Source organism: Chanodichthys erythropterus, chromosome 20, assembly GCF_024489055.1.
Source record: "Chanodichthys erythropterus isolate Z2021 chromosome 20, ASM2448905v1, whole genome shotgun sequence".
NCBI classification, from domain to species: Eukaryota; Metazoa; Chordata; class Actinopteri; order Cypriniformes; family Xenocyprididae; genus Chanodichthys; species Chanodichthys erythropterus.
In genome coordinates this window covers 25,293,650-25,314,012 of record NC_090240.1, presented here as the reverse complement: position 1 = coordinate 25,314,012, position 20,363 = coordinate 25,293,650, and the positions used below count along the sequence as shown (strand labels likewise).

The 20,363-nt window shown below is 43.8% G+C and overlaps 1 protein-coding gene across 3 annotated transcripts in view; it reads right to left on the bottom strand.

Moving 5' to 3' along the window:
* The window catches only part of phc2a (polyhomeotic homolog 2a (Drosophila)), a 53,026-nt gene extending 33,649 nt beyond the window's left edge, over window positions 1-19,377 (bottom strand). For all 3 annotated transcript variants that reach the window (XM_067371469.1, XM_067371470.1, XM_067371471.1), the window contains exon 1: window positions 19,240-19,377. The gene's annotated coding sequence lies outside the window, so the exon portion shown is untranslated. The remainder of the gene's footprint in view (window positions 1-19,239) is intronic.
* Between the last annotated feature and the right edge of the window lie 986 nt (window positions 19,378-20,363).

Sequence of the window (20,363 nt, the reverse complement as noted above, 5' to 3'; positions counted from 1 at the left end):
TTGAGTGCACATTAAGAGAAAAAAAAGAGTACCACAGCGAGATTTTCTATTATAACCCTAGATAATTAAGTCATCAGAATATATTTGTGAAATTTGTTTGATCCCACTTAACCTTCCATTAGATGTGGAATCTTTCAAGGACATTCTCCATTCTCCATTACCTTGAAAGAGAGACTCGTCCTCTCATTGTCGTTCTCCCCCCTCTCTCTCTCTCTCTCCTCTCATTTCACTGGCTAACAGCAAACTACAAATTATTCCACTCAATTTGCTCTCTAGCCTGCATTAGAGACCTCCTCACCACACACCTCTGCAGATAACCGAACGTCCAGTGCCATCATCAGCCGAGTAACCTGCCAATAAAACCCTTTCACAGTCAGACAGCAAATTGAGTTACACTCAATGAAGACAAAAGTGCTTTTGGTGTAGCAACCAGGATGAGACTCTGCACTGAGCAATACAATGGGATAAGCCGGAGCTGTAAAAAAACGAGGTTAGTCTGAGGTGTTCAGGTAGAGATGAGTTATCAGCACAATGCAGAGGCCACATCAAACACAACCAGGGCTAACCCTCAGGGTAAATGACTGCAGATGGATGAGACACTCAATCTGTGCCTGTCTGGACAGGCCACAGCAAGGTTAAACCAGTCTGCTAGGATCACAGCTACGCGGCTATTCAAAAGATAAGCTAAAACCTGTTGTGTGTCTTGTCATGCATTTGTCATGTCATAAAATGACAGCTTGACTGAAGAGAATTGATTGTCAGTCATTGTTCTAAATGCTGCACATATGTGTATTCACATGTCATGCAGTGTGAGACGTTCTACACTCTCTGTTGTTAGCTTCGCTCAAACCATCCTTGTTTACATTACTTAAAAACTCATGTAACTACAAGAACCTAATTTCACTGAGTTGTTTCTACTAAAAATGAGTATTATCAGCTTTACTTAATAAGTGTTTGTTCAGTCAACTTAACATTGCTGAGCGAAACGCACAAATTAATGTTGACATAACTAACTGGGAACTAGTTCTCAGCATGCTTTGCAAGGGAATGCAGATTAGAAGAGTCAAAGAACTTTTGTCAGCTTTACTTTAATTTCTTGTGTTCATAAAAACTAAATTGTTATTTGTACAAATTACTCAATATAGTTGTATGGAACCACATTTAAGGGTGCGTTCACACTCTGTTCGTTTGGTTCATTTGGTCCGGACCAAAGAAGAAAAAAAAAACATTTAGTCCTGGTCCGGTTAGCATTCACATTGGCAATTTTATCACCGAACCAAAATATACCGAACCTTAAGGCATAGGGATACATTCACAACCTGACTGGTCGGATTTTATGACGTATTGCCTATTTTGAGACGGAACTTACCGAACATCCAAAACAATGCTGTATGCTGAGGTAAATTAGCTCGTTGTGTGTGCGTAGCGGTGTGTAGCCTGCATGTGATGGTATTTTGGCCAGCTGGGAACTCGTGGAGAGCTTATAAAATGTGTAAAGTAGTAAAAACAGCGGCGGGAATCCATCCGTCACACACACAAATGATCTGCTGTGTGGAGACGCGTGTCTGATGCCTGTGATGGGCAAACTCGCGACTATGACAAGAAAAACCGACATGCGTGAGGATTCTGTCCTTTTTAGGGTCTCGTCTTCCTGTTTTTGGTTCGGTTACATGTCTTTGGTCCGTGTTGCGTTCATATATCATTCGAACTGCACCAGAGTTCGTTTGGAAGCGGACCGAGACCCATCTTTTCAGCGGTCTCGGTCCGCTTGTTTGGTGCGCACCAGGGTTCGGATGGCAGCGTTCACATATGTTCAAATGAACCGCACTATCCGAGCAATCGCACCAGGGTTCGTTTTAATCGAACCAAACATGACAAGTGTGAACGCACCCTTAAAGTAAATCCAACAATTCATTTTTTGGAGCCTGGTCTTGTTGGAAAAACGTATCTGTGGGAATGTTTTCCCAAAATACGTACCAATACGTACACATCACTTTAGTTTCAACGTGAAATGTCCAATGAGTGGCACTAAAAGCATATTAATTTTTTTGCTGGAACTGATAAACTTGAATATTGTACGTTTTTATGACGTTGGTTTATACGAATCACCGCAGTTCTGATTTGAAATTTTGTCTGGTGAGTGGCGCTAAAAGTGTAGTGCTCCTTTATTTTTTAAAATAACGTACCACCAGCACTACACCTAAACCTACCAGATAGTGTTAACAAAAGCAAATGTGACAAAAAAAGCATCCGTAATTGTGCTGTTTTAGCTTGTTTTGATCTATCATCTTTGAGCTCTTTTACCATGAGCTCTTTTTCGTACCCAAGGCTTCTTCATCCTAAATTCAACTCCGTATCAGCTGAGCTACCGAGCAAGCTTGTTATGTCAGAAAAGCGAAACATATGGAGTTGGTTAACCAATGCAAAGTACAAAATATATTCGTTTACAAATCGTGCACTTTGGTAAAAAGCGTTCCCTTTCGATACTTCACTCGTACTGCGTATGGGGAAAGGTCTCCCTTTTTCCCCGCTGCTGAAGCCTTTTTCAATAACGCAGTGTAACTGCACCGTCATTGGTTCACTCATAGACAAGTTGTTGAACCAATGGCGGCGCGGCATAGCTGCGCGGCCTATGGCGACAAAGCGCGCGAATATTCCCGCCGAAATGGGCGGGGTATAGGGCTATATAAGCAGGCGTTTCGCCATAGGATTTCAGTGTTTTCTCCTTCAGCGACGACATCTACTTCTCTTCGCTGATCTCCGCCTGAAGCCGAAGAAGCTCGCCGCCTTCTGCTCTCGCCGCCGTCTGAAGAGGCTCCCGCAGCGGACTCGCCTGGACTCGCCGGTGGAAGAAAGCGCCGGCGCCCTCGCGGACTGCAGCTTCTAGCGCCGTCGCCGAGCCGCCGCCTCCCGCTTCCCGCTTCCGGCCGCTTCCTGTGCGTCCCCTGCCGCCATCCGGCGCGCCGCCTGAGAGCTTCATCCGCGGCTTAAACGCCGCTCTAAAAGAGCGATTTCCAGCGGTTTTCACCGCTTTAAGAGCTTCCGCGGCCCTCGCCGCTCTAAAACCACCCAATTGCCGTTTTCACGGCAGCGGCGTCTCACGATGCCCCGCCACTCATGTGGTACTTGCAGGGCCCCCCTGCACGACGACGATGGACACAGCGAGTGTGTCGCTTGCCTGGGCAAGCCCCACGCAGACGGCGCGCTCGCTGGAGACTCATGCCCGCACTGCGAGTGGCGAGTCTCGCTTCCCCCTGCGCTCGCGGGTCGCCTTCTTCACTGAGGGCGATCTCGCCGCTCGCGCCCTCCCGTCTCCTTCCTCCCGCGGTCCGGCGAGGAAAAGACAGCGGGGTAGAGCGACTCAGCGCCAGGAGTTGAGCGAGCTCCGCCGGCCCAGCCCCCGCGTGCCTCGCCCTCTCCTCCCAGGGAACTCTCTCCAGTTCTGTTCTCTCGCCCTGAGCAGCGTCCCTCCGCAGAAGCGAGTGACCTCGTCTCATTCGGGGGAACAGACGACGAACAAGACGACTCCATGTCTCTTGCGGCTTCCGAAGCGGAAGGATGGGCTGGCGAGCCGGAAGACCCCGCTCCACCGCCTCCCTTGGAACCCATCGAGCATGGCCAGGGCATGGATGCCGAGCTCTTCCGCATCCTGTCTAGAGCCGTTGAAGAGCTGGACCTCGAGTGGGCCCCTCCAGAGGAGCCGTCCTCGCAGCCGCCTGGACGAATGGTTTCTGCCAGGCCGCCGCCAAGCACCTCGCCAGCGTTCAGCGCCCTTCTTTCCTGAGGTCCACGAAGAGCTGACGAAGTCGTGGCGCGCTCCTTACTCTGCCCGCCTCCACACTACGCACCGCTCCGCCCTCACCGCCGTCGACGGCGCCGAGGAGAAGGGATACGAGCGCTTGCCACCCCTAGATGAAGCGGTGGCTGCTCACCTCTGTCCTCCCGCGGCTGTGGGTTGGAAGACGAAGAGGGCCCTTCCTTCCAAGCCCTGTCGGACCACCTCTACTCTGGCTGGACGGGCTTACACCTCGGCGGGCCAAGCTGCCTCTGCGCTCCACACCATGGCCATATTTCAAGCATTCCAGGCCAAACTCCTCCGCTCTCTGGATGAGTCTGGAATCGACGCGCCAGCCTTCAAAGATCTCCGCAGCGCCACGGATCTTGCCCTGCGAGCTACGAAGGCTACGGCCCAGGCCATCGGTCGTTCCATGGCCAGCCTGGTCGTGTTGGAGCGCCACCTGTGGCTCAACCTAACGGAGATCAAAGACCTAGACAAGACGGCCTTCTTAGACGCCCGGTCTCGCCTTCTGGTCTCTTCGGGCCTGCAGTGGATGGCTTCACTGAGCGCTTTACTGCCGCGCAGAAATCGTCTCAGGCTATGAGGCATTTCTTGCCTAAGCGCTCCAGCTCCGCTTCTGCGTCTAGCCGCCCCAGGACTGCGCCGGCTCAGCAGAACAAACCAGCCCCACCTGCAACACAGGCAGCGCCGCCCCAGGAGCATCGCCAGCGCTCGCGCCCTGCGAAGCGCCCTCCCTTCCCGAGGCGCCAGGGACCCCGGCCCAGGATTGTGCTGGACCCGGTGCCTCCGAAGTCGTCCTGATTCGTCGGACAGGAAGAGGATGGGGGACCGTCCCGTTACGACCGGACCACCCCAAAAAGCTCCCACGAGTAATTTCCCCTCCGCCTCGTTTATTTCCGGGCGTGGGAAACATACTCCAAGTGACAGCTGGGCCCACACCTGTTGCGCCCACTCCAAACGCCGTTTTCACGGCGGACAAATTTTTACCTCATCACAAAAGAGCAAATTTCCTCTTCCACCCCTCGCGGTGTACGACCCTCTCAACGGCGGTCTGTCACCCAACATTATTCAACCCTAGCCACTCGGGCCGAGGCCTGGCAGGCCATCCCCGATGTGTCAGAATGGGTCATGGGGATCGTAAACCAGGGCTACTCGCTCCAGTTTGCACGACGGCCCCCCGCTTCGCCGGGGTGCTTCAAACATCGGTCAATCCGGACGACGCTCATGTCCTCCGGGCCGAAGTCATGTCGTTGCTGGAAAAAGGAGCTGTGGAAATGGTTCCTCCGTCAGAGAGCGAGACAGGCTTTTACAGCCGCTACTTTCTGGTCCCCAAAAAGGATGGCGGTCTCAGACCCATCCTAGACCTCAGGCTTTTGAATCACTCCCTCATGAGACGGAAGTTCAAAATGCTGACGCTGAAGCAGATCCTCGCGCACATTTGCCCCGAGGACTGGTTCTGCTCGCTGGACCTGAAGGATGCGTATTTTCACATCCAGATAGCCCCCGTCACAGACGATTCTTGAGATTCGCATACGAAGGGGTGGCATACCAATATACGGTCCTGCCCTTCGGGCTGTCTCCTGGCTCCCCGCACTTTCACCAAGTGCATGGACGCGGCGCTTTCCCCTCTGAGACAGATGGGAATCCGGGTTCTGAATTACCTCGACGACTGGCTCATCTTAGCCCGTTCGCGAGACGAGCTGGAACGCCACAGATCCGTGCTCCTCAGCCATCTACAATGCCTGGGTCTCAGGGTCAACTTAGCCAAGAGCTCGCTATGCCCCACTCAACGAATTTCGTTTCTGGGAGCAGTTTTCGACTCGGTCCGTATGACGGCAGTAGTCTCGCCAGAGCGCGCCCTGGCAATTCAGCAGCTCACGGCATCTGTCACGAACAAAGCCTATCTCCCTCTGAAGTTTTTCCAGAGGCTGCTAGGGCTGATGGCTTCCGCCTCCCCGGTGCTGCAGCTAGGCCTTCTTCGGATGCGGCCTCTTCAGTACTGGTTGAAGTTCCGGGTTCCTCCCAGCGCATGGCGGCACGGCCGCCTATGTCTCAAGGTCAATCGGGCCTGTCTTCTAGCCCTGAAACCTTGGATGGATCCAGTATGGTTCCAACGCGGAGTCCCCTTACAGGCGGTCTCACGGAGGACGGTGCTCTCAACAGACGCCTCCAACTTGGGCTGGGGCGCTGTGTGCGAGGGCAGACCGGCCTTCGGCTCGTGGAGCCACGAGGAAAGCCATCTACACATCAACTGTCTAGAGATGCTAGCAGTGATGAAAGCCCTTCAGTTCTTTCAGGCTTACTTGACGGGACGTCATGTTCTAGTTCGGTCAGACAGTATGACGGTGGTGTCATACCTGAACCACCAAGGCGGTCTTTCGTCCAGCCGCTTATGCGCTCTGGCGAAACGACTGCTGGAATGGGCTCTTCCGAGGCTTCAGTCGCTCAGAGCGACTCATGTTCCCTGGCAGGAACAATCTGGGTGCGGACATGTTGTCACGGAGCAACATCCCCTCCGACGAGTGGATGCTCCACCCCAAGTGGTCCTCACGATCTGGGAGTTCTTCGGGAAGGCAGAGGTAGACCTCTTCGCCTCAGAAGACAACTCTCATTGCCCAACATTTTTCTCGAAGGAAGTAGATGCTCTGGCCCACACATGGCCCAGCACGCTCCTTTATGCTTTCCCTCCGATCGCACTGATCCCCCAGGTCATCAGGCGTATCAGAGAAGACCAGCACAGAGTCCTTCTGGTGGCCCCGCTCTGGAGGAACCAGGTTTGGTCCTCAGAGCTATTCAGGCTCTCTCTAAGAGCCCCGTGGCCGATTCCCCTGAGACGGGACCTCCTCTCTCAGGCAAACAGAACAATCTGGCACCCACAGCCGCAGCTCTGGGCTCTGCACCTCTGGTCCCTCGATGGGAGCCGACTAGCCTCCCGAGGACGTCCTAAATACCATTTCTCAGGCTAGAGCCCCATCTACGAGGCGCCTCTACGACCAGAAGTGGTCAGTCTTTGTTGATTGGTGTTCAACACGCAACATAGACCCTGTGGAGAGTGACGTATCTTCCATACTGTCTTTCCTCCAAGAACGCTTGGAAATGGGGCGCTCCCCTTCCACGCTTAAGGTTTACGTAGCAGCCATTGCAGCGTTCCACGCTCCTATTGCTGGCCAATCGGGTGGACGAAACGGGCTCGTGATCCGTTTTTTGAGAGGTGCTAGGCGTTTGAATCCTCCTCGCCCTCTCACTATTCCCTCCTGGGACCTCTCGTTGGTCCTCAGGGCCTTGAAAGGAGCCCCATTTGAACCAATGGGTTCAGCCGACCTCAGGCCCTAACACTAAAAACCGCTCTGCTACTAGCACTAGCATCGGTAAAGCGTGTTGGCGATTTGCAGGCCCTCTCTGTGAACCCTGCATGCCTCGAATTCGGGCCTGGTGACTCTAAGGTCGTTCTGAAACCTAGGCATGGCTACGTCCCTAAAGTGCTCTCAACTCCGTTTAGAGCTCAGGTCATCTCGCTCTCTGCTCTTCCTCCCTCGGCGGACGAACCAGAGCTGCAGCTACTCTGCCCAGTCAGGGCATTGAGGACCTACATAGACCGATCACAGTCTTTCAGACTGTCGGATCAACTCTTTGTTTGTTTTGGCGGCCGCACCAAAGGTCTCCGGTCTCGAAACAACGCATTTCCCGTTGGATAGTGGATGCTATTAACCTGTGCTACTCCTCACTGGGCACTAATTGCCCCATAGGAGTCAGGGCCCACTCCACTAGAGGAATGGCTTCCTCGTGGGCTTGGTCCAACGGAGTTTCCATCCAAGACATCTGTGAGGCGGCCGGCTGGTCTTCGCCGTCCACCTTTGTCAGGTTCTATCACCTCGATGTCCCGACCTTACAAGCTCGGGTCCTGTCGGTGTGATTAGCGGCTTCCAACAGGTCCCGCTTCACGCCACCATAGGAAGTATCTTCCTTCAGTGTAACCATGGGTTCGGTTAGGCTTTGCCTCCGCTTGTCCTTTTGCCCCCCTCTGGGTGGCCAAATGCAAGCTATATCGTTCCCAGCCGTGGCACGGCGTGGTTGAATTCGTTCCCCATACGCAGTACGAGTGAAGTATCGAAAGGGAACGTGCTCGGTTACTAACGTAACCTCGGTTCCCTGAGATACGGAACGAGTACTGCGTCACTTGCCGTGCCACGAGGCTGCGGCTCAGGGTCGTCGCTTCAGTCGATTGACACTGAAATCCTATGGCGAAACGCCTGCTTATATAGCCCTATACCCCGCCCATTTCGGCGGGAATATTCGCGCGCTTTGTCGCCATAGGCCGCGCAGCTATGCCGCGCCGCCATTGGTTCAACAACTTGTCTATGAGTGAACCAATGACGGTGCAGTTACACTGCGTTATTGAAAAAGGCTTCAGCAGCGGGGAAAAAGGGAGACCTTTCCCCATACGCAGTACTCGTTCCGTATCTCAGGGAACCGAGGTTACGTTAGTAACCGAGTACGTTTTGAAGTCATAACATAATATTGTGCAAGGAGACATAAAAACAATTCTTTATTAATCCATAATCTGACCCTGTAATCGTAACTGTATGAAAACGATTAAAAGCGCTTGCTGTTTTACTGCCTCTAGTGTTCATTTTTGTTGGAAACTGCAGCTTGGTATGTATTTTTGGTACGTCTTTCTGTGAGACCAGGTTGATTTTTTTGAGAGCATACTTTTGCTGTATATAATGCATTATGCATGCAGTTTTTATGAGCTCATATTAATTGAGAGACAAGGTGATTAAAGTCATTTTAAAAACTTTTAACCTAAAATCTTACAACTACCCATTTATCTATTTTAATATTAATATACATTTTTTAATATTTGTTATCTATTTTAACATTAATATAAAACATTAAAAAAAAAAAAAAAAAAAACATTTTTATTTTTAAAGATATTTTAAATTTGATGTGATTTTTTATTTAAGTTCATATAAAATCAACAAAATTTATATCAGAATAAAATGTTCATTTTGTTCATGTATTATTAATGAACATGAATTAATGAACAAAAAAAATATTTATAAATTAACATGACCTAGATTAATACATTTATTATATTGTTTGTAATATTTTGAATGGATAAATCAAATGTTAAGATTTATTATTATAATGGTTATTTACATTATATAGTTCAAACTGACTAACATGTTTTATAAACATATGACATTTAGGGCCCTATCATAAACCCAGCACAATGCGATGCAAGTGTTTTTTGCTAGTTTCAGCCCGACGCAGTTATCATTTTCACGTCCAGCGCCCAAGCTGTTTAAATAGCAAATGCACTCGCACCCATCTGATCGCACATGGGCGTGCTGGTCTGAAAATGGTGTTTAGGCGCATTGTTGGCGCATTGCTATTTTAGGCAACTGAAAACGACTGCGCCACTGACCAAAAAACCTGGTCTAAAATCAATGCCGCAGTATTTTTTGTGTGTGTGTGTGTGTGTTAGTAATATGCATCTATAGGCGGGTGCACAATACACTCTGCTTGTTACACACACAGGGATGCGCAACAGCAAACAAACATGCCAAATATTAAAAATAAAAAGATTCCTCTCTCGAGAAAATTCAGTCTTTCCACTTGCAAATTCCGCCATCTAAATAGCGAATCCGCCATGATGCAAGTGCAACTGGCTTTTAAAGGAAATGGGGTATGAGACTCTGATTGGTTTATTGCACGTTACACCCAAAACACACCAATAACTCATTAAGAGACTAGGTACAACCCTTTTGGACCATGCACCTGGCACGTCGACCATTTTTTCCAATGTTAAACTAGCAAAAGTGGATTCAGACACACCCTAAGTGCACATGCACCATGCGCTTCAGACCATGTGCTTAGATCGTTAAAATAGGGCCCTTAAATTAATCACACTAACCACACTGCTAGTTAAAGAGTCTCTCAGGATATTAGCTTCATCACAGGATGCTTGCTGTCAGTTTTGACACCTTTGGCCAAGTGTGAGTAAACAGTAAAGCATTTAGGAGCTCCCACCATTAATGAATATGTCAGACGTAGTGTCACCTCCAGATCCGACACTCCAGAGATTCATTCTGTCAGATTCAATGATGAACACTTGCTCTGTAGCGCAACAGTGTATATCACTCTGAAAGATTTCACTGCTGTGAAAGACTTTGACAAGACATGTTCGCTTAACAATGTGCCCGTTGAGCATATATCAATGCTTGTCGTAAATCAGAGGCGGGGAGAGTTAGAAAACAGAACATAGACAGAACCTCCAGCTTGTGTGAGTCAGAAACAAGAAGCATTGAGTAACCATCTTCATTTATCTCAATGACATGCAATGATTCAACAGAGCAGGTCTTCAGTACTTCAGCTGAAGTTCTCCTTCTCTTGAGTTGCTCACCAACCACAAAATAGTTCAAAGTGAGAAATGTATCTTAACCTTGACAAGTCATTGTTCTGTCCTGCCAGAACTCTCTCTTCTCTGGTATCCATCATTCTCCACACATTAGCACATTCCCTCTATGTGGCAACCAGGCAGAGGAGATTTGTGGCCCTCATTTCCTTAAGATCCACCATAAAACTGCCAGCTTTGTCTGCAAGGACCACAAGAGCTGAGAAGGCATGAAATATGACCCCCAGTCGCCTTGCTATCAGTGTGAAGAGCCCGACAGAGGCGGGTTTCTCTGTCTGACTGCTATCACAAGTCTTTTTTTGAAGTGCTGTAGTTTGCATGATATGCAATGCAATAATGTCAGAAAGGGATTTGAAAATAGAAGCCAAACTGAATTTTGCACATGCAAATATCCAGACAGAATGGAAGTGTAAATGAGTATACAGACTGTGTTTGCATATTAAAATAGTCTGGTTTAAATAGAGAGCTACCTTATCTTCAGTGACCAAACGAGAATGCCAACTATGTGGTGTAATTTTACAATGATTTGGGATTCTATCATTCAAAATGGCGCCATTAACATATAAATTAGGTGTTCACAGAGCCAGATAAATTGAAACAGTGGCACGGATTTGGCCATTTTGCTGTCGTTTTATTCAGCCGAGTGCTCACAAACTGGATGTGTATCATTTCTGATTATCAGGTGGAGTCCAAGTGTGAAATAACCTGAATTTGAACATCAGTAAAGCATTTAACACGCTATATAACAACACAGGCCCCCCAAGCACACAATCGTTTGCAGCATCTCATTATTATGTCTCAATCAAAATTGTAATGCCTCTAGTGGCACAAAATCACTTTAAAACATTTAAACAGCACTCTTGGGAGGCAAGTGCTGTTCCTATCTGAATAAGGAGTCTAATAGATGATTGTAGCCCATTCAATTCTTAAATTCCATCTTTTCCTAGGATCATGAGATGCAACTGTCATCTCACGATCCTAGGAAAAGCTGGAACTTAAGAAAAGTAGGTGTAAAAAAATAAACAAAATAAAATAAAAGAAATTGGTGCTGCTGATATTGAAATGAACAAAAGTTTTGTTTTTGTGTTCATGTTGTTCCAAACTTTTTTCTTCTGTGGAACACAATAGGGACTCAATCTCCAAAAAGGGTAACAAAAAAAAGCACCATAAAATTGGTATGTTATGTATCTGAAACCATATGAGTGAGGAATTTAAGACATTTTACTGAAAATAGTGACTTGACATTTTAACTATGGTCACCATTCACTTTTAGTGTATGAAAAAAATGAAAATGTTGCTGAAAATCATACAAAATTCTAGACATGAGGGTGAGTAAATGAGACAGAATTTTCATTCTTTGGGGGTGAACTATTCCTTTAGCTTGTCTAAAACAGGTCACTAGTCCAGCTCAAAGATGCTCTCACACTGGGACTATAAATTACCATCTTCCTGCCAAAAGAGTGAGAGCTTTTCAGGCTGTATTCATCCCCTTTGTCTCAGCATAAATAGACTGCAGCCAGCAGCACACGTGGCCCTCACTATGCAAACTCCCAGAGCCGTAAAACTACATTACCACAGGGAAGGAATCAGATACACAGATGCCCCAGAGACCACTCAGTTTACAAAGTACCTCTAAGCCTTCCAGCATATAAGTTATTACTGACAGAACCTGAAGAACACAGGTGAAAATCCATTTGCACCTTTTCCCTGAGTAACAAAATTTAAAGCCGAAGTGAATTTCTGCTACTAGCATGACCAAAAAGATAATGATTGTTACAGACAGGTTTCCTGAACACTCCTCCCAACTGCCATATAGTGCAACAGTTGGTTTCTGAAAGGAAAAATCCCATTCGTAATCTCCATAGGATGATTTATTTTTAATTATAACATATAAGCTTTTAAAGAAAGACCTACTGTGAGCTACAAGGTTGTTAATCGATGGTATAGGCTTTTGCTAAAGCCATCAGCCTGCATTATTTCAACTTATTTTTCTTATTATTAACAGCAGAATTCCTGGTAAAAAATTACCCATGAATCTGCAAAAACTCCACCAATCAGAGAATCGAAACAAGAAAATAATTCCAAAAGAACTTTATAGAGCCCGCCAATAACTTTAAATATTTTTTATAAATATTTATGTCGTTTTTCCATTCGACTATGTCATTCACAATGGGTTATGGGATTGTAGTTCTTTCCCTCATCAAAGCCATTAAGTACACAGTCTTAGTACCATTGTCTTTTTGTCTAGTTTATCGAAAGTTTTTTTTACAAGATGTAATATAAATCTAAGGTGTCTCCTGAATGTGTCTGTGAAGTTTCAGCTCAAAATACCCCATATATTTTTTTAAATAAATTTTTTTAAATGCCTATTTTGGGGCATCATTAACTATGCACTGATTCAGGGGCTGCTGGCCCTTTAAATCTCATGCTCCCTGCCCATCGATCTCGTGACTCTATAATACAGTGCATTTACAAAGTTCACACAGCTAATATAACCCTCAAATGGATCTTTACAAGATGTTCGTCATGTATGCTGCATGCATGCTTCGGGTCATGTGAGTATAGTATTTATTTGGGTATTTATATTTGATTCTGAATGAGTTTGATAGTACTTCGTGGCTAAAGCTAACATTACACACTGTTGGAGAGATTTATAAAGAATGAAGTTGTGTTTATGAATTATACAGACTGCAAATGTTTAAAAATTAAAATAGCGACAGCTCTTGTCTCCGTGAATACAGTAAGAAACGATGGTAACTTTAACCAACAGTAGCCTACATTAGCAACATGCTAACGAAACATTTAGAAAGACAATTTACAAATAGTTATTTACAAGTCAGTTATTATTGCTCCATCTGCCATTTTTCAATGTTGTTCTTGCTTGCTTACCTAGTCTGATGATTCAGCTGTGCACAGATCCAGACGTTAATACTGGCTGCCCTTGTGTAATGCCTTGAACATGGGCTGGCATATGCAAATATTGGGGGCGTACACCCCGATTGTTACGTAACAGTCGGTATTATGTTGAGATTCGCCTGTTTTTCGGAGGTCTTTTAAACAAATGAGATTTATATAAGAAGGAGGAAACAATGGAGTTTGAAACTCAGTGTATGTTTTTTCCATGTACTGAACTCTTGTTATTCAACTATGCCGAGGTAAATTCAATTTTTAATTCTAGAGCACCTTTAAATCAAAGGTTGTAATATTGAGATTCACCTCGTAGCTCTTCACTTTGGTTCAAGGCTCATAACTTTTTAACAAACAAGGCTCATAAAACTTTTTCCCTATGGGAAACATGAATTAGAAAAATATTTTCAGAACAAAGGCTGCTGAAAAAGAGAACTGTTGCACTCTATTGGCCAAACAAGCAGATAGCCCCACCCCACAATAATGCCATTGGCTGAGCCAATGCTGCTGTTGCTTTGATTGAAATGTATAAATAATCAAAGCAATTTTTTAAATGTGCTTTGCATAAAAAAATTGCACTTTTGTAACTTTAGTTTTCCTGTATTTAAACACTACAGTCAAAATACTTTTAGTGGTTGTTTCATAGCAAATGGTGACTGATAGTTTGCCAGTTGCTCACATAGCTAAAACACCTGAGCAAACCTTGTTCTTGTGAACAACCACCTGTCATAGTGGCAGTCCTTAGGCGTGAAGCTGTCAGACAGTATACTTAGCAAACAGGGAGGAAGAGATGACAGATCCTGTATGTAATTTAAGCCCTCAGAGTTAAACTGCCTCTCTGATCTTTGATTTACTTCAGTCCTAAGGTGGAAAGCCTCGAGTGTAACACAAGAAATGAAAAGTGACTGTAAATATTGAAAACCTCAGAACTATGAAGCTTTCATATCTCTGTCACTCTAATTTGTCAAACAATGTCTAGAGATGTAACACTCAAAAAATCCATTTAGACCTTGAGTGTTAAATCCTCCAAATCTGATAAGAACCAACAATGTCAGTTTTAATTTTCAAGACACTTGACTGACAAATGTGCCACTTTAGGGCTTTCCTCCTTTCTTTCTCTCAGATTTAACAGTCATAGAAAAATGAATAATCTGGTATTCCTTATTGAACACACCTCTGACTTTCTACACCTGACTAGCAAAGGTTATTCTTGAGAATTATTATTTTCTGTTATATGATGTATTATAATATGTATTTACACTGTAAAAAATGACCATAATTTTAACAGTAAAAGACTGTAAAAATGCTGCGGTGAAAAACTGTCAATTGGTTTACAGAAAGTTTCCGTACTATATACGGTGAATATCTGTAATAGATCTAATGGTACATTTAATGTAATTTTTACGGTAAAATAAATTCACAGTTTTTGGAAGTGAAAAATAACAATTCATTGTAAAAATTTACAGTGAAAAAACGTAATTTTTAAAAACATTCCCACAATTCCCTGCGTGACACTTCACATTTGATATATTTTCGTTGAAATAACTCTGTTTTTTCTTAGTTTTTCTCATTTTTTCTAATCAGTTATGTACATTAGGGTTTTATGTTACATCTAATGTTGTTAAATTAATGTTGATTGCATTTTAAAAAATTTCATGCATGTTACCATGATGGTGCTTAGTGTGTGTGTGAATGACACTGTGTGCACCTTCTATAGCCTATATTAGTATTGTCCTTCTCAGCTTGTGGAAAAGCTGCTTATGATGAACTTTGATTCATCATGTGACTCTCATCACCAACTGTGTTTAGTGACTGTCAGTGTATTATAAAGGTACAAAACAGATATTAGTACTCCATTAGGTTGGTAAATTAACATTATATCAGTTAATGAAATACATTATTTTACCGTAAATTTAACAGATTTTTTTTTTTAACGTTCTACTGTATTTTTTACGGTAAAGTTCTGGCAACCACAGCTGCCGTTATTTTACCGTAAATTTTACTGGGATTTTTTTACAGTGTATATATTATTATAATTTCTAAGTTGTACCTTTATCTTTCATGTTTATTTCTCTTTGGAATACTTGATTCTGATTAGTCAGTCACAGCATTCATCGTCAATTTTTTATATATAATGACCACTAAATTCTTTGTGATCGTTGTTCCAAAAAAAAAAAATCATTAAATTATTTCAAATCAAAGCAGTATTTTATGTTCATTTTTGTATTTATTTTGTAAATAGCTGTCGATTAGATGGAATAATGACTTATCACTGTTGAGATGTTATTTTGCAATACTGACCAACTGACTGTACATTATATCTTATTTTAGATATGCAAAGCAGGAAATGTGACAGCATTTCAGCATTTTGGGGAAATTCCAAAGTTAAACAGGTTAGAATATGGGCCAAATATCAGTGGTTGCTGCCTTGCTGATGAGGAACCAAAATCATTAATGCCCTAATGCTTTGCTTCTCCCAAAAAAAGAAAGAAAGAAAGAAAAAGAAAAAGGAGATTTATGTCAAGCAGCTGTGTGGCTGTCGGCTGCTGAGCTGGGGAGCTGAGTGAGAGGGAGAGGAGGACGGAGAACACCTGGGCATGAAGCTCAGAGGCAGGCAAGAATCACTTTCATCTTCCCCGGCAGCAGTGAAGGGAAAGAGAGAGAGAGAGAGAAAGAAAGAGTTGTCTGCACTCACTTCATACACTCTCAAACAGTTACTACAGGTTGTCAGCAGCTTTCACACATTCTTATTCAGAGCTGGTCTTTTCCTGGTCTGGAAAAAAAAATCCCTCTGCCAGGAAAGTGAGATCTGTGCACACTGAGAAGACAATTGTACTCATTATACAACCGTTAGTTTCGGTTCTTGAATTGGATTGGTCAAGCAGCATTATAAGAGTGCTGATCACTTTGAGTTTTCACTGTTTATATCATTACACTCGTCGGTCTGCACATTGCAGACAGGCTGCATATTTTTCAGTGACTCTAAATGTTCAGCCAGTAAATGTTCTTTGATGAAATGAGACATTCATTCAACGATTCGTTCAAACACACTTATTCATTCAGAATCTAAACAAGCGACTGTCGTTATGAGTGAGTCATTGAATCATTCACTCAACCGACTCCTTCAAAAACATTGATTCATTCAGAAATGAAACATGGCTACTGTTTTGTGCTCGATAACAAGCAGAGAATGATCCTTCTTTTTTACTTCTTTTATTTGTAAATATTTTAGTTACTGCAAATACTGTTAGATTTAGTAGTTTTGAACCTAATGAACTCAAGGACTGAGAATTATCGTTATTGCTGATGCAGCACTCAGTTTGATTAATCACTTTCGGCGGTTTTCGACTCTTGAACCAGTGCATACACCCATTCTGCAAATATTTCTCTGAGGACAAAACTTGTCATTCTTCAGGAAAGACAGGAGAGAAGAGCTGTGCACATATCTAAACTTCAGATAAGTATCAGAAACTGTCAGAAATGAAAGGGAGAGCCCTGACATACGGTCTGTTTTGAGTTTGTGTTAATGGTTGAGTCACACGAGAGCATCATCAGGCATGACAGAAGAATGTCATGGTGAGCAGTGAGGTGAACCCGTTCATTCGCTAGGTCTGTGTCTCATCTTCGTGAGGGCTCGGACAGCGCTGTATGAAAAAATTTCGGCTCATCTGTTACTGTTTCTCATCGCTTTCATCGCTGGAGATGGATCTCACCATTAGATGCCACATAACACATATTGCTGAGTCCTGTATAGCTCATTAGAGATCAAGGGGTCACTGCATGTGCTCAAACACAGACCTCCTCCCTCAAAAGAACCATCACCAGCATGTGATATATGGTCTATAATGGGCTGCTGTCTGTTAAAAGGGAAAGCAATTGTGTTTAGTGCTCTGTGGGTTGTGCATGAGGGATTTGGCCTACTAAAAAATCATTGTCAACTGGACTTAGGTGATTTATTCAGTTGAAATTTCTTCTAGAACATCTGTAGCGATACTTTAGAAAGAGTACAGAAACAAATGCATTTGAGTGTTGCTAAAACAAACCCAAAATAAGCTTAAAGTCACAATGAAATGGAAGTAGCAACAGGGTTAGGTTGATTTTAAAGGACAGGGTTTAAATTAAATTAAACTAAATAATTGGTCTGTCATTTTCACCAGAAGATCGAGATATGACATTTTGATTTTGAGGTAAAAAAAAAAAAAAAGAAAGTATATATATACATGCATGAACCGTAAACCATAACATATACTGTTTAAAATGCATTAACAAAATAGATTTTCATTTCATGCCAACTTTAAATATGTTTCCTCTGCTGCACTTCTGTAAATATTGAGTAAATAATTCCAAAAATCAATGCAAATTGCAACTGTCCATAATTAGAGAGAAAAAAGCCCACTTATAATCATTAATTCACTTCTGCCTGTTTTCTGCCTAAAATGAAGAACTAAAGTTTGTCTATAAGTGGCCTTGTGTTGTCATCAAACGTGTTCTTATTTTGCTGTAATTAACTTTTTGAAAATAGTTTAAAGTCAAAGATGGCCCTTGCATTTTTGTTGTGTTGTTGCACTTATATTTAGTTCATGCGGTTTTTATAAACCACCTGTGTGCACTAAACAAGTATCTATTCACTTAAAGTTGTTATAGGACATTTTGTTTCTTCTGCAGAAAATATCAGCCCTTGCGAGAGAATAATGAAAAAAAAACCTTGTATAGGTAAGGTAAGGTAAACTTTTATTGACCCACATGGGGAAATTTGTCTTGGGCCATCACCCATGCTGCAGTCATGGTATCAGTATGAGTGTGCTAACTTCATCTCTTCTCTCTTGACCACAGAAGCCATGCACTACTCATCGAGCCCCTCATTTCCTGGTGCTTTAGGGGGACCGGAGTTGTGTCCCTCCTGTTTGATTGATTATTAGTCTGACCTGAGGGTGAGGGTAAACTACTCAAGCTCATTGTGAGGCCCATGACACAGGAAAGGCAAGTGTAAAACATGGGGTCTTACCCCAATTATTGTACAGAAGTGACCTGCCCATTGGCGGTTTGAGTCCAACAAGCTTTGCAACAAACTGTAAGTACCTTAGTACTACAAGACACACAAATAATTAACGATAAACTATGGTTTATTTCACGCTACAGCACAAGTGCAGAAAAAAACATGGCATCTCATGTAACAACATGCTATAAAACATATCACATATAAAGCTACCCAGATCAAAGAGTCCAGATGTTCAGTGTCAAATTCATAAGATGACACTGGCAAGATTACACATAAGCGTCGCTCTTCTTGGATTTGTTTACAGAGCGTTGGGTCAAACCGGCATGTATCGAAAGAGTGCAGATGGTCTTGTTATTTGAGAGGCGATAGGTTAAATGAATTGTATAGCTGTCAGTCAGTCCACTATAGCGCAACACTCCCCTGTTGGGGAATGTATTGTCTCCGTTTGGTCTTGCGAGAGGTCTAAAAGCTTCTTGTGTACACGTACACTGAGCAAACTCATTGATAATCCTTAAAACATCACAAATGATGTGACGCATGTCTATATAAATCACTCACCTTCAGCTTTGGCTTGAACTACTATTACCTTATTGATAATATATTCAGGTTGACACATTAAAGGGATAATTCACCCAAAAAATGACTCATATTTAAGATATTTTGAATTATGTTTTTGTTCATACACTGAAAGTCAATGGGGTCCAAAACAACACTGAAGCCCATTGACTATATGGACAAAACAACACAATTATAAAAGGTTTGTAATGACAGTAGGGTGAGTAAAAGATGACAGAATGTTCATTTTAGGTGAAGCATAATCAAGCCCACCTAGATAGTATCTGTCAATCTGTGTCGCTCTCTCTGATGTTAGTAACCGCACTGAAAGCAGCGGAGACATGTGGTGGAATTCTCCAAAGTAAACTGCTTTCATTGTGACGAGACGTACAGTACATGCACAGGCATACAAGCATTTCTGCACTCTGTTTAACATACAGACCACACATACTGTTGATATAAGGCACTAAGCCTGAAGAGTAAGGGCTTCCTGCTTAAGTGACATATACAGTCACATATGAAGCAATACACAAAAGCACATCTTAATAAAGCTGTACGTACCTTTATCACAGGCCTTGTCTCAACTTCAATCGCTTGTTTCTTTCCTGATATCCTACACCATGTCTGAGGTCTGCTCTATCCGACAGGCACAGACTACACCAAGCACAGAGGAGGAGAAAAAAATACAGCATGAATTAGCATTCCTAAAGCGATCATGTGACTTCAATGCACCAATAAGCCTCTACGGATTTGCTATGATCCACCTCTCGCTCCACCCTCCCGTTCTCTCTTGTTTCGCTCTCTCATAGAAACCCTTTGACAGGGTTGTGATACATGTGGACTGTTGATGCACCTATTTTTGCTATCAAACTTCTAATATTAAAAATCAGCCCATATTCAAAGTAAATACGTACAATAAATAGAAGAGTGTATTGTAATATGTGAATGAAAATGCAAAAATGGTGCCACAAAGAGAGTGTAAATGCATGAAGCAGCAATGCATGTCTCCTGTCATAGATGCTGTGAGAAAGCTGATCAGCCTCCGCTGTGATCCGAGGGAGGGAGGATTGCAGTCTAACAACGGCGTGCTAATGTTCTTTCTGCATGCGTGCACTATCCTCCATCTTATTAAAGTCTCTGCGTCTCATTACAGCCGGTGGGGGGTGGAAGCCCACAACACACCTCTGTTGCTTGACCCTGACTTTTACGAGCCCACCTCAACAAAGAGCGTTAAACAGCAATCATGGCTGAATGCTGAACACCTAAAGTACACGATTGCGCCCGTCTCGCTCGAGGGAAACTCAAACATTAGGTTTTTTCGGTTGTGGCATGAGGCAATAAAGTGGCTGGATGTGGAACAGGATGCTGAGATACTAAAAGCCGTTAAGTGATGGGAGGTGTAATAGCTTGGGACACACAGGTGCATAAGCAGCATTGACATAATTAAACAGGTCAGAGGACATCCAGGAGAATGAAGGGGGTGATTGTGCTATTCTCTGCTCTGATAATAAGTTCCTTATGCTTCTGTTATGTCTGCATGTCTTTGTGTGTGTGTGTGAGAGAGAGAGAGGATTGCTATCCCGTAATGAGCCGGTACAGTGTTTTATGTTTTAGAAAGAGTAAGAGCTGTTTAAACCAGGGAAATATATCAGTAGTTTTAACTCGGATAACATGAAGACAACATG